Below are 13115 nucleotides of genomic sequence, written 5' to 3' on the forward strand. Positions count from 1 at the left end.
GTTAGTTAGATAAGTAATATTTTAGAGGGTGTTGAGTGTTACGGGGGAAAAAAGCAATTCTTAGGGTATAAGGCCAGGTATAAACTGGTTATGTTTGTGGTAATCTCCTACCTCTCCTATCCAACGTTAGAGTCAGCCTCGTCAATCCCCCTTGCATCTTGGTAGCCTGTGCACACTTTGACCACAGAAAGTGGCAGATGATGCTCTTGCCATTTCTGGACTTAGTACTTAAGAGAACTGTAAATTTCTGCTTTCTTTCTCTTGAAACTCCTGCTCTTTGGGAATCCATCCATTATTTCTCACCATGATGTGAGAAAACTCAAAATAGATCCTGGGAGAGACCACAGGAAAGGAGGCATTACTAGCAAGTCCCCAGCTTCCCAGTCGTGCTAGCTGGAGCGCTGTACTTGCACTGAAAAATTAGCTTGGCTGTTCAGCTTACTCTTAACCATTCTTATGGCAGTAGGTCTGTTCCCCTTCTAACTACAACTATGAGTGATCCCAAGAAAAAACTGCCTTAAAAACACTTGATATTTTGATAAATTATTATCTTAAGCTAATACTCTGGATAACTTGATAGGCAACAAAAGGTAACCCAGCACACAAATACATGACTGTACACATAGATTCATGATATTTTAAACAAAAGCCTGAAGGTTGTGAGAGAGCAAGTCACGCAGATGTCTAGAGGATTTTTTTTTAATGGTCTGTTCATTACAGGGGAAGAGAAATCCCTCAAATAAACAAGATACGTGCTACAGAAAACTCACGATGTTTAGAATTCAGACAACTTAGCATGCTCCACTTTTTTTTTTCTTTCCAATAATTGCTTTTGTACCTCAGAAACTTGTCTTAACCAATCCATCACCCTAGGGCCTTATTTATCACGGTTACAACAGCATGGTTCTAAGCATTGTGGAAGCAATTAACTTTTCTGCCTGAGGGAAACAAGTTTAATTAATCAAAACATTCTTGATAATCATGTTGACCAGTACGGAAGGCCGTGTAATTAGTGATATATTTATAAAAGTATCTATGTTTTAATTTAATTTTAGAAAGTTCCATCATAAACACATTTAAAAGAAAAATATTCTTTCTGAAAGAGTCACAGTAACTAGGCTTTCAGACACTTTTCATTATCTACTCTCAAAGATCATTTTACTGTATATAATTATAGCTCACTGTTAAAGAGCTGTGAAGGTTGTTAACAGATAATCCTTTGAAATTCAGCAATATTCCTGATGCATAAGAACTGTTTGAAAAAGTTATATATGTATTAGTTGTATAAACCATGTATTTCAAATAATGATTTGCACAGATTCTTGAGTAATTCCTTTTTAATCCCTGTATTACACATATTCCTAGTTTAATAGCTATTTTGAAAGAATTTTGGCATTTAATGTAATTTATATGAAACTGTGTGGTTTCCATATGCTGCTACATCTGTACATCCCAACCAACTGAAGCATTTGATAAAAACAGACAGGATTCTCAACAGAGGAGATCCTGGAATATCTATTTTTGACAAAATCCCTGCTGATTTTGACATGGAGCCACAAAACTAGGAAGGTATAAAACTTGCATCCAAGCTCTACAGATCCTTTTCCTTCTTAAAGATATTTCTTTTAAAATTAGAAACTGGTTTGTCTAAGTGCCGTAATTTGTCAGTGACTAACATATTTAAAATAAAATCATGTCATTTGATTTTGTTATTTCGTTAATGCCACTTTGTCTTGAATTACTGAAATGCTTACCTAAGGTGTACTTTGTTTAGCACAAAACACATTTGAATAACATGTCAATACAAATTTGGTATTATTCAGGTATTATTTGAGAGTTATATTCTAGAATGCTATCAAATATAGGTAATTATGGCATTCATTAAGAGTAAAATATTAGAAAGTATGTGTGCTGAACACTTTGCAGCATAAACATATTTATACATTTTTAGACTGCTTTTAGTTATCTTTCTGACATGATACACTTTACAAGAGGTTTTTTTTTTTTTTTTTTTAATAAACTTCTATTTGAATCACTCTTTTTTCCAAACCCTCTATCACTGTAAATTGCTGAGGAGTGCTGTGATCTGGCTGCTGTCTTTGGGCACTCAGAATATCACAATACTAGATGTTTCCACAGGATGTTTCTGGAAAGATGTGTGAAAAGATGCTAGAAATTTCTAATTTTATTTTTCATTATTATGTAGGCTGAAATAGGACAGAGACCATTTTTTAATTTTTATTTTGCCTATTTGAAAGACACAGACCCACACCCAGACAGGGATGGAAAGAGAGAGAGAAAGAGAGAGAGAGAGATTTTACATCCATTGGTTCACTCCAGCAACAGCCTGGACTCAGCAAGAAAGAAACCAGGAGCCAGGAACTACATCCTAGTCTCCCATGTGGATGGCAGTGACCTGCTACTTTCCAGGGTGTACATTGTAAGAAAGTTGGATAGGAAATGGAAATGGGATTGTAACCTAGGCCTGTGGATATGGGACATGGGCATCCCACGAGGTGGCTTAACTTGCTTTACCTCAATGGCTACTCCAAAGATCAGTTTTCTTGTCATTTCTGTGCACATAGTATACAGTACTAATCAAAAATGATTCATTAAATATTGATATAGTGATTCAGTGTATTTGCAGTTAGTATAGGCATAGCAAAAAACAGTAAGCATGTGAAATGATATAGCCCAGTCAGATCTTGAATTAATTGTTCTCTCATGAGTATTTCTATCCAAGGGACTTATTTGTTTCCCTGTACAGAAGGATAACAGAAAGTCAGGTTGGCTTTACTCCACTAACATTTTCACAGATGGTTAAGAATTCTAGGGCTAAACTGGAATTGTTACAAGTTTATAGAAATGGTTTTCTGAAAAAAAAAAATTGCTTTAACTTTAGCTAGTTCTTCATTTCCTTTCTCTGGTGAAGGCTGTATCTAAGATATTTATTTCCTGTGACTCCAATGCTGTATCCTCCTTTCTTAATTTCCAAGAGCTCTCGTAACAGTGAAAGCCAGCTCTGGCTTCTCACCCTCTGGGTATCAGCAGGGCCGCAGGGCAGCAGGGCAGCAGGGCAGCAGGCAGCAGTGGCAGCAGAGGGTGTAAATAATACAGGAGGAGATTCATGCCCCAGGGAGAATTCGCAATTCTAGGAAACTTTTTATGTTAATTATCTGATGTTTTGTTAATTTCCATTTTAATTGTTGGACCTCTTGATTCTTGGTTGTGGATGTTGTCCTTTCTCTTGTGATCGTCTAAGTTGGGTATCTTCTCCCCAATTTTCACCTTTTTTTGTTTGTTTTATTTTGCCTTAAGTTTCCTTTCTTTGTCTTTACTTCCTACCACTAAAATGTAAACTTATGCTATCATCTTTTTTTGGAAAGATTTTATTTATTTATTTATTTGAGAGGCAGAATTACAGACAGTGAAAGGGAGAGACAGAGAGAAAGGTCTTCCACCTGCTGGTTCACTCCCCAAATGGTGTCAATGGCTGGAGCTGTGCCGATCCAAAGCCAGGAGCTAGGAGCTTCCCCCGGGGTCTCCCATGCAGGTGCAGAGGCCCAAGGACTTGGGCCATCTTCCACAGCTTTCCCAGGCCACGGCAGATAGCTGGATCAGAGGAGGAGCAGCCAGAACTAGAACCAGTGCCCATATGGGATGCCAGTGCTCCAGGCCAGGGCTTTAACTCGCTGTGCCACAGCGCTGGCCCCTATCATATTTTTAATAGGAGATTTTAACTTTTCAAATTCTTATTACAATTCCATGTATTTTATCTTAGAGAAACCTATGCATAATATATATAACTTAATGTGCTTATTTTAATTTCTCATCAGCTGTCTGTTTTTCTCTAAGTTCTCTATTTTGGTTGTTTTCCGTGTTGAAGGCATTCATCAACTATTTAGAGGTGTTTCGTTGCCCCTTTATAACAATGATCTACCATACAATTTAGTATACTAAACTAAGTAGCAGGGGAGCTTCCCTTGTTCCAAAAAAATTAAGTTTTGAACAAATGTATGTTCATTTAAAGCATATGTAATCAGGAAAACACATTTACTTTTAGATGGGTACAATGGTAAGAAAGTAATCAGGATGCACAGAGGTCAAAAATAAAGTAAAAGAGGATTTCAGAGAAGTAAGCAAAATAGCTTTGAAACTAGCAGCGGGAATGTCGTCTTCTTCCTTTCCACAGGCTCTGCTTTCCTGTCCTGGAGTTGGGGTTAGAGGTCAGGAAACAAAGCCTGAAATCTGTTGGAATACACAGCACAAAAGCTAGGGTTGTGAAGGGCTGCAGTGAAAGGCTGAACCTAGAAAACAAAAAGAAATAAAACAATAAAGCAAACTAAAGGAACAGCCATGATGATAAAAGTCAGTGTAAGTAAGAAAGGAAAATTGCTTTTCTTTCACCTTGGGTGGGTTAGGTGGTAACAAAATCTCCTCATAGCCTGATACCACACACCAGCTCTCCTGTGAGTCTCTGATCTGTGTTTGTGCTACCTTTAGAGATTTAAAAATATGCATCTGTGAATTAATTTAAAGGTAGTCATGATAAATTTCAAAAGAGTGATATCATATAGATCAAGCACCCTAATAACAATTCAGATACTGACAAATAACAAACAGAAAAATAGAAAAAAAAGCTCATATTTTTGGAAAGCAAAAGAAATAATGAAAAAAATCAAATAAATAAATGACTTATAAGTTAAAAAACAGTGGACTTTAGAAAGTGTCTATAACTAAACAATAATAAAAAAGACTACATATCAGAATTTGTAGAATTCACTAAAAGCAGAATTAGAGGAAACCTGATGGCCTCAGTTCATTAACTGAGGCAAAGAGAAAGACTGAAATTGATGAGTTGAGTATCTACCTCAAAACACTACAAAATGTGTGGCAAAATAGACTCTATGAAAGTAAAAATAAAAAAATAAATTAAAATAGAAATGAATGAAACTGAAAGCATTGTGTAAAAATGAAATATTATAAAGAGTAGTAACATTGAAAAGCCTTTGGCATCAATTATCATGGCAGTCAGTAGTGCTATCTGCCAAGCACATGTGGTCCTCTGTTTTCTGGTAAGTGGTAGAATTGCACTTTTTATTCTGTGTGGTTTTCAAGAGGCATGCGATTCTTCCCAGCCACTGGGCTGTGAGTAAGAAATGGCCTGTTTTACCTGAGGCCAGAAAACTTAATTTACAAACTGAGATTGCCTTCACCAAACCATTTTGTTTACTAGTATTGTGACTAACAATGTTGAACATGATGTCTCCTTTAGCAGCCTGAGTTTCTGAATAGCTATATGGGAATAGATCCCCACCACTGATATGATATAGAAATATTCTTTCCTGATTGAAAAATAAAATGTGGTGTTTCAAGCCATTGAAAGAAATTTTGCTTTTCTAGTAAATAGCATAAAATGTGGACTATCCTGACAGATGTACTTTAATAAGAGATGGAGAGAGAGTGAAAGTGGGAATGAGAGAGAAGGAAGAGGAAGGGAAGAAAAAGAATAGAGGGGGAGGTAGGGAGAGAGGGAAGTAAGGAGGAAAGGAAAAATAAAAGAGAGAACTAAAACAATCAAGGAAGGCAAAATGAAAATGTGTGCAGACAAGGAATTAAAAATACTTACAAAAGGAATTTATGTATAATTCCATGAAAAGATTTAATCTTATATGGAGGTTGCAGATGTCTATAAAATTTGAACTTGGCAAGGACTCTTTAAAAGAAATAGAAAACTGGAATAATTCTATAACCATTAGTAAATTAGTTCGGTTGTGGTTCTTCCCACAAAATACAGAAGTGCCTAGTTGGTTTTAATGGTTAGTTCTACAAGACATTTTTATACAGATAATTATAACCTTATGCAAACTTTCCAAGGGTATAGAAAAAAAGAAATCAGTGTACAAGGCTACTTTAAATTAGATTCCAAAAAAAAGAAAATACAAATTAGATGTCAAGCAGGTTTATTAACATATATATCCCTCTATCCTATCCTCATTAATTATATTTTAAACCATATCTGAAGTTCCTTTGTCTCTATTTCAATCTATTTTACCATAATTAGTCTATTAAATTCTTTCTCTGATATTCTAGGCACACACCTGCCTCAGGGCATTTGCGTTTACTTTTTTTTTTTTTTTTTTTGCATTTACTTTCTCTCTTTTCTTGGATAACTTCTTAGCTGGCTTCTTTGCTGCCTTCACCCATGTTGTTTTAGACAGGCTCTTTATTAAAAACTGAAAGCTATTTTTCTAATGCTGTGTCTCTCTTCTCTCTGTAGGAACTATTCATTGCAGTTTTTGCAATCTCAAATGTGTAACTTCAGAGTTTTGCTTATTACCTATCTCCCATTGTAAAATAACACAATTTTGTTGATTTTTTTACTTGTACAGTCTGATCAGTTAGCAGAGAACCTGATACTTGATGAGGACTTAATAGTGATAAATAAATTTATAAATGCAGATTTATTGAATAATTTTAGCATGATAAATTCAATAAAATATTAAATAATAAAATATATTGGATTTTTCTTCAGGAATATAAGTTTAATTAAGAGAAATTTATAGAAATGGCATAAAAAAGGAAAATAAAAGCATAATCTTATTTTAATAGATTGGATAAAAGCATATTACAGAATTCAGAACAAAAGAGACATTTAACCAACAAACCAACCAACAGTAAATGATAAAATATGGCAAGTGTTTCTTTAATATCAGGAACACACAAAAAAATGTATTTTCTTATGGCTTCTATTCTTCTTACTGCATTTTATGTAACACTATGATAATAAAAAGATGAAAGGTAAAAATATTGAAAAGAAAGGAATCATAAGATATAATATTGTCAACAGAATTGCAAAGTAATCCACAATGTAATTCAAAATAAACAAAAGAATTTTTAAGTTACCAAATACAAAATTCATTACAAAAATACTAGCCACTTAGTGGGCTAAGCCTCTGCCTGCAGCTTGGCATCCCATATGGGTGCCAGTTCATGTCCCAGTTGCTCCTCTTCAGATCCAGCTCTCTGCTATGGCCAGGGGAAGCAATAGAAGATAGCCCAGTGCTTGGGCCCCTGCACCCACATGGGGGACCTGAAAAAAGCTCCTGGCTCCTGGCTTCAAATCCGTCCAGCTTCAGCTGATACAGCCATTTGGGGAGTGCAGCAATGGAAGACCTTTCTCTCTGTCTCTCCCTCTCTCTGTCTATAACTCAACCTCCCAAGTAAGTAAAATCTTTCCAAAAAAATCAGTAAGAATCCCAATGGGTTAATTTGCATGATCAAACTGTTTCTAAAATTTGCGTGGTAAAGTAAATGGGTAATGAATAACCATGATATACATGTGGAGGATGATCTAGTTGAGGGGATTTACTCTACTACAAATCAAGACAGTGATAGAATAGAATATAAGCAGGGTGCTATTGGCTCAGGAATAGACAGACTAAAGGGACAGAATAGATGGCTCACAAACAGATCCATACTTATTTACATACTTGATAATGACAAAGTTGGCATTTGTCAGTAGAGAAGGAATCAACTCTAAGGCAAATTGTACCAGGAAATATCTATTGATTAATAAATTCAGTCTCACTGTTAATTTCTATTCTTTTCAATTTTACTCATCAACCTCATTTGTCAATCATCAGGAAAAAAAACATAAAATTATTACACTAGATAAATCTACAGTTATGTTGTTCTCTCCTGTCCATTGTCTGTCTCCCATGATATATTTTGTTGTTGTTTTAGGTTCTTTTCCTTTTACTTGTTTTAACATAGTTTGAGAAGTGAGCAAAAGCAAAGATTTGTGTTCATTTCACAAGGTTTAGATGATAGTAGATTAATAACTTATTATCTCTTCTGAAATGATATCCCATCTCAGAAACTTCTGTTTTCTTTGAAGTTCTTATATAAGCACAAATAAATAAACATATAAACTCATCAGGAAATGCTAATGCTTTAGAGTGAGAATAAAATCTCATAATTCTTTCAATATTTATTTTCATCTTGAAGCTGAAAGCATAGAGTCATCTCAATTGAAAATGTATAAGCAGAAGCCATGTATATAGGTAATGGCAAAACATTCAGATTCCATGTACAGTCTTTGAACTTTCAGCTCTATTTGAGAATTAATGACCCTCTTCTGATAATGGCTAGCACTGAAAATGTTTCCTATCCAAAATAAGCTTTATTGTTTTCATGGAGATTTTCTCAAAAAGGACATTTTCTCCAGTGCCAGCACTCCATTTACAATGCTTTCACTAATATTCATCTAATAGAGTGTTGTTTTTTATTTTCATTTGTGATTCAGTAAAAACATGATGGTGGGGGCAGCAGAATCCTGGGTTTTAAGGGGTGATTGTTAGAAGCGCATCCCGGGCTCAGGGGCACAGTTGCTATGGTAACTCTGCAGCTCTGCCAAGGCTGTTTCTCACTGTGGGTGGGAAGAAGCTCCCCTGCCAGCAGCTACGTGGGATTCTGGCAGCTGGAGAGAACACTGAAGTGATGCACTGCTTCCCCAGATGGGAGTTCTGAGAGCCTTCTCTTAACAGCGACAGGCAGCTCAGGCTCTGTGGAGAGTGGGGCTAATTAGGATAGAGCCCATTACAAGTGCAATATGTGCTAGATGAGATACTTCAAGTTTCGTCCTGTTTCGTTTCGTTTTGCAGGGAAGCAGGTCTCTAACTGAAAGAATCCAGCCTCACCTCGGGATAAAGGAGATTTAGAGGAATATTTACCAATATAGGTACTATATCCCTCAAGGATTTAAGTGGCAACATTCAAATAGGGATTAAAAGAAGTACCTCGATTTCATTTGGCGATGGTAAACTCATTTGGAAATGTGTATTCACTCATCTTTCAATTTGGCTTTACCCCAGTAATGGAATTTATATCGCATACTTTGCTAAATTTGAAAGCTGTTAGTCAACAATTAATTGTCTAGTGCTACAACTTAAGCTCCCTCCTTGTGGTCACAGAACATTACATAGATTCTGTCCTTGGTCCATCTAAAAATACAGTAGGGAAGGTCGCCTAAGTAGAAACTGACTCTGAATTAGTAATCTAGCTGACCAGAAATCCTCAGTGGCAGACCTGGTGACCATTCATGGGCTTACCACTTTATCTGTTTTATGTTTACTCATTTAATAAACTAGGTTCTGGGATCCAGCAAAGGTATTTCCTATAAATGTATCTGGTATTTGGACTCTTTTATTTATGTTTGAACTTCTGATGGTTTTGTTGAGCATGTTCATCTGATTTTGATACTCCAGATTATCTGCTGTAGAAATCTCTCACAACTATACAAAATGCTTTGAGAATAGCAAATAAGAGAAAACACAGAATAATAGCATTTGTAATCATGGGCTATTTGATGTCCTTGCTGAAATTAAAGCTAGCTCTTTGTAGGGTTGGTACGAGTTTAATATCCTTTTCTCCCCATTATTTTTTAAAAAATCAGTGAGATGGGAATTTTACAACACTGAAAGTTTCAATTTTCTGCCACCCTGTAAGTCTCCACCTAAAACTGTGCTCAATGACATTCACATACTACACACACTGGTCTCAACCATCTGCTGGTAAAATATCTTCCTACTATACCAAGTTTCAAGCTGTTCTAACCTTTCCTGCCTCCCCACGTTGTGAGTGTGTGTATGTGTATGTGTCAGGGGAAGAATGTTCAGGAAATGATTTTGCTTGCATAAGCAAGAGCTACAGAGTGGGGAGGTGTTCAGGCTCTTGGGCAAGTGAGATAAGGCTATAATTCTTAATAAAATGAGTAATATTAAAATGGGTATCAGCTCAATTTCTGAACATAAGTTACTTCACATAGAAACATTGTAATTATTATATGTCTCAGATGTCGCTATCCACATGCAGATTGAACATCCCTAATCTGAAATCTGAACTGATCCAAAATCAAAATTTTTTAGCACAGACATGACTCCAAGAGTAGAAAATTCCACACCTGATTTCATGGGTTTCAGTCAAAACATGGGCACACTATGAATGTTGTATAAAATTACTTTCAGCCCATCTGTGTGAAGGTGCATACGAAAAATAATTAGGCTACTTTCCAGGAGGCCAGAGTTGTAGCTCAGTAGGTTAAGCCGTCCCCAATGCTGGCATCTCATAAGGGTGCCAGTTTGAATTCCACTGCTCCACTTCTGACCCAGCTCTTTGCTAATGATCAGTGGAAGATGGCCCAAGTACCTGGGCTCCTGCTATCCATTTGGGAGACCCAAATGAAGCTCCTGGCTCCTGGCTTTGGCCTTACTCCACTCTGACCATTGTAGCCACTTTGGGAGTGAATCAGCAGATGGAAAATCTCTCTCTCTCTCTCTCTCTCTTTCTCTCTGTGTGTGTTTCTCTGAAACTCTGACTTTCAAATAAAATTAATAACTATTTCTTTAAAAATGTCTCTTTAAAGTAAACTAAAAAGTATGGAGAGGGGCTGGCACTGTGTTATAGTAATCTAAGCCTCCACCTGCGGTGCCAGCCGGTTTGTATCCTAGCTGCTCCTTTTCCAATCCAGCTCTCTGCTTCGGGCCTTGAAGAGCAGTAGAAGATGGTGCAAGGGCTTGGGCCCCTGTACTGGCATGGGAGACCCAGAAGTTCCTAGCTGCCGGCTTGGATCAGCCCAGCTCTGGCTATTAGGGCCAGCTGGGGAGTCAACCAGAGGATGGAAAACCTTTCTCTCTCTCTCTCCATCTCTGTCTGTAACTCTGTCTCTCAAATGAAAAAAAAATTAAAACTTCATGCCATCTTCAGGATACCTCATTATTATTTGCAAATATTCCAAACTCCAGGAAAAAAATGAAATCGAAAACATTTTGTCCCCAAACATTTCAGAAAAGGGATACTTGACTTGCATATACATTCCTATGACTTCCTATGCCTTAGTTAAGTACAATAGGAACAATCTATTTAAAGACCATTTATTACTACTATCATTTGTTATGTGGGAGTCTTCATCGTTACAAAAGGGAATTTGATCAAAATTTTCCAAAACGAAGAAAGTAGAAGGGAGTCTTTGGAATAAGGATTTGAGTGGAGGAGGGAAAAGGATAGAAGTGGATATAGGTGAAACTGAGATCATCAGATCATCTTTTGAAGCACTGTCAGCCCTTTTACCTAAATTTACATTTATCAACAGATGGAACATAGTATCTCATCGATATATATTATTGAAAAACATTTATACTTAAGCATTTTTCTAGTTAATTTCTTGGAAGATATCTAGTAGTCACCTAGAAAATTCTGACTTTTTTTTTTAATAGATTTATTTAGTTATTTGAAAGGCAGAGTTACAGAGAGGCAGAGAGAGAGAAAGAGGTCTTGCATCCACTGTTTCATCTGGGTCAAGTTTCTTCTGGGTCTCCCACATGGGTGCAGGGGCCCAAGGACTTGGGCCATCTTCTACTGCTTCCCCAGGCCATAGCAGAGAGCTGGATCAGAAGTGGAGCAGCTGGGACTCGAACTGGTGCCCATGTGGGATGTTGGCACTGCAGGTAGTGGCTTTACCCACTACACCATAACACTGACCCCCTAAAGTATACTTCGAATATTAGAAACATATTTTCTGATGTTTCAGGCTAAATGCTTGAATCAGTCCTTCGATAATAAGGACTTAGGAAACTTCCAAAAGCAAACTAACAACATGAGGTCAAAGAACTTATGGCATACATATAACATTATGATAAGAGTATTAATAATAATTAAACTTATGCTTAATAATGGTAGCTAACATTTTTGAGTAATTAATGTATTCCAGAATTATTTTATATATTAGTTCATTTAATCCTCACAGGAACAATATGAGGGAAATTCTCTCATTGTTAGCTTCCTTTTTTTTTTTTTAAGATTTATTTTTATTTGTTTGAAAGGCAGAGTTACAGGGAGAGACAGAGAGAGAGAGAGAGAGAGAAATCTGCCATCCACTGGTTCACTCCCTAAATGGCCACAATGGCTGGAGCTAGGCTGATCTGAAACCAGGAGCCAGGAGCTTCTTCTGGGTCTCCTACATGAGCACAGGGACCCAAGTATCTGGGCCATTTTCTGCTGCTTTCCCAAGCACATTAGCAGGGAGCTGGATCAGAAATGGAGTAGCTGGGAACCGAACCACTCTCCATATGGGATGCTGGCACAGCAGACGGTGGCTTAACCCGCTGTGCCACAGCACCAGCCCCTCATTGTTAGCCTTTTACAGTTGGTAAGATGAAAAATATAATTTGCTGATCCCATGATGGGTTCAAGATTCTCTTGAGCTGTGCTGTTTTGTACTATGTCAGTATCTTTCGCATGTTTTTGAAATGTGAATCACAAGAAATAGATTTTACATTGTAAATCACTACATAAATAGTATATGTAAGTATCTGAATTCAAAAATAATTTCTTTTACTGTTTGAAATGCATTCAAATATCATCTGTCTTATTCTCTTCCACTTTTTAAATGTTATGGCCAATACTCACTAATTAATTTTGCAATGCAATAAGTGGTTTTCCTTCACTGTTTGAAAAGCACAGCTACAGAGAGTTCAAAAAATGCTGAAATAAAAATCCAAGCTTGTGTAATTTGAGAGCAACAAATTCATGATAAAATTGTATATGCATATACACACACATACATGTATGGTGAAGATAATCACAGGAAGTCAAGGTTGGCAAGGCATGACTTCTGTGGGTCTTGGGGTGGAAGAAGAAACCATCGGTAATAGCAAACATTCTCCTATTTCAAAAGGATGGGCTTACAATTAAGGCATTTGATCTTTATAATTTCTCAGAAATCCTAGGACTTGATGCATATGTTTGACCTGACTTGATGCATATGTTTACCTTCCCATAGTGCTGATGTTGAAGAAAACAGTTTTAAACATTTTTCTAAGCTATGAATTTTGGAGAAGAGTGTTGTGGCACAGGGGTTAACCCATTGTTTGGTATGCCTGCATCCCACATAGGAATGCTGGTTTGAGTTCCAGCTTCCTGCTGAGCATCTTGGGAGGCAGCAGATGATGACTCAAGTGCTAAGATCCCCTACTATACCCAAAGGGAGATCGTGATGGGGTTCCAGGCTCTGCCTTCAGCTTGGCTGAGCCCCAACTGTTCAGACAGTTGGGGAA

The 13115-nt window shown here is 36.9% G+C and overlaps 1 protein-coding gene across 1 annotated transcript in view; it reads left to right on the forward strand.

The window, feature by feature from the left end:
- Positions 1-13115, forward strand: part of GPM6A (glycoprotein M6A) — a 351286-nt gene that overhangs the window by 275692 nt on the left and 62479 nt on the right. The gene's annotated exons all lie outside the window — the stretch shown is intronic.

Source organism: Lepus europaeus, chromosome 16 (assembly GCF_033115175.1).
Source record: "Lepus europaeus isolate LE1 chromosome 16, mLepTim1.pri, whole genome shotgun sequence".
Classification (NCBI taxonomy): Eukaryota; Metazoa; Chordata; class Mammalia; order Lagomorpha; family Leporidae; genus Lepus; species Lepus europaeus.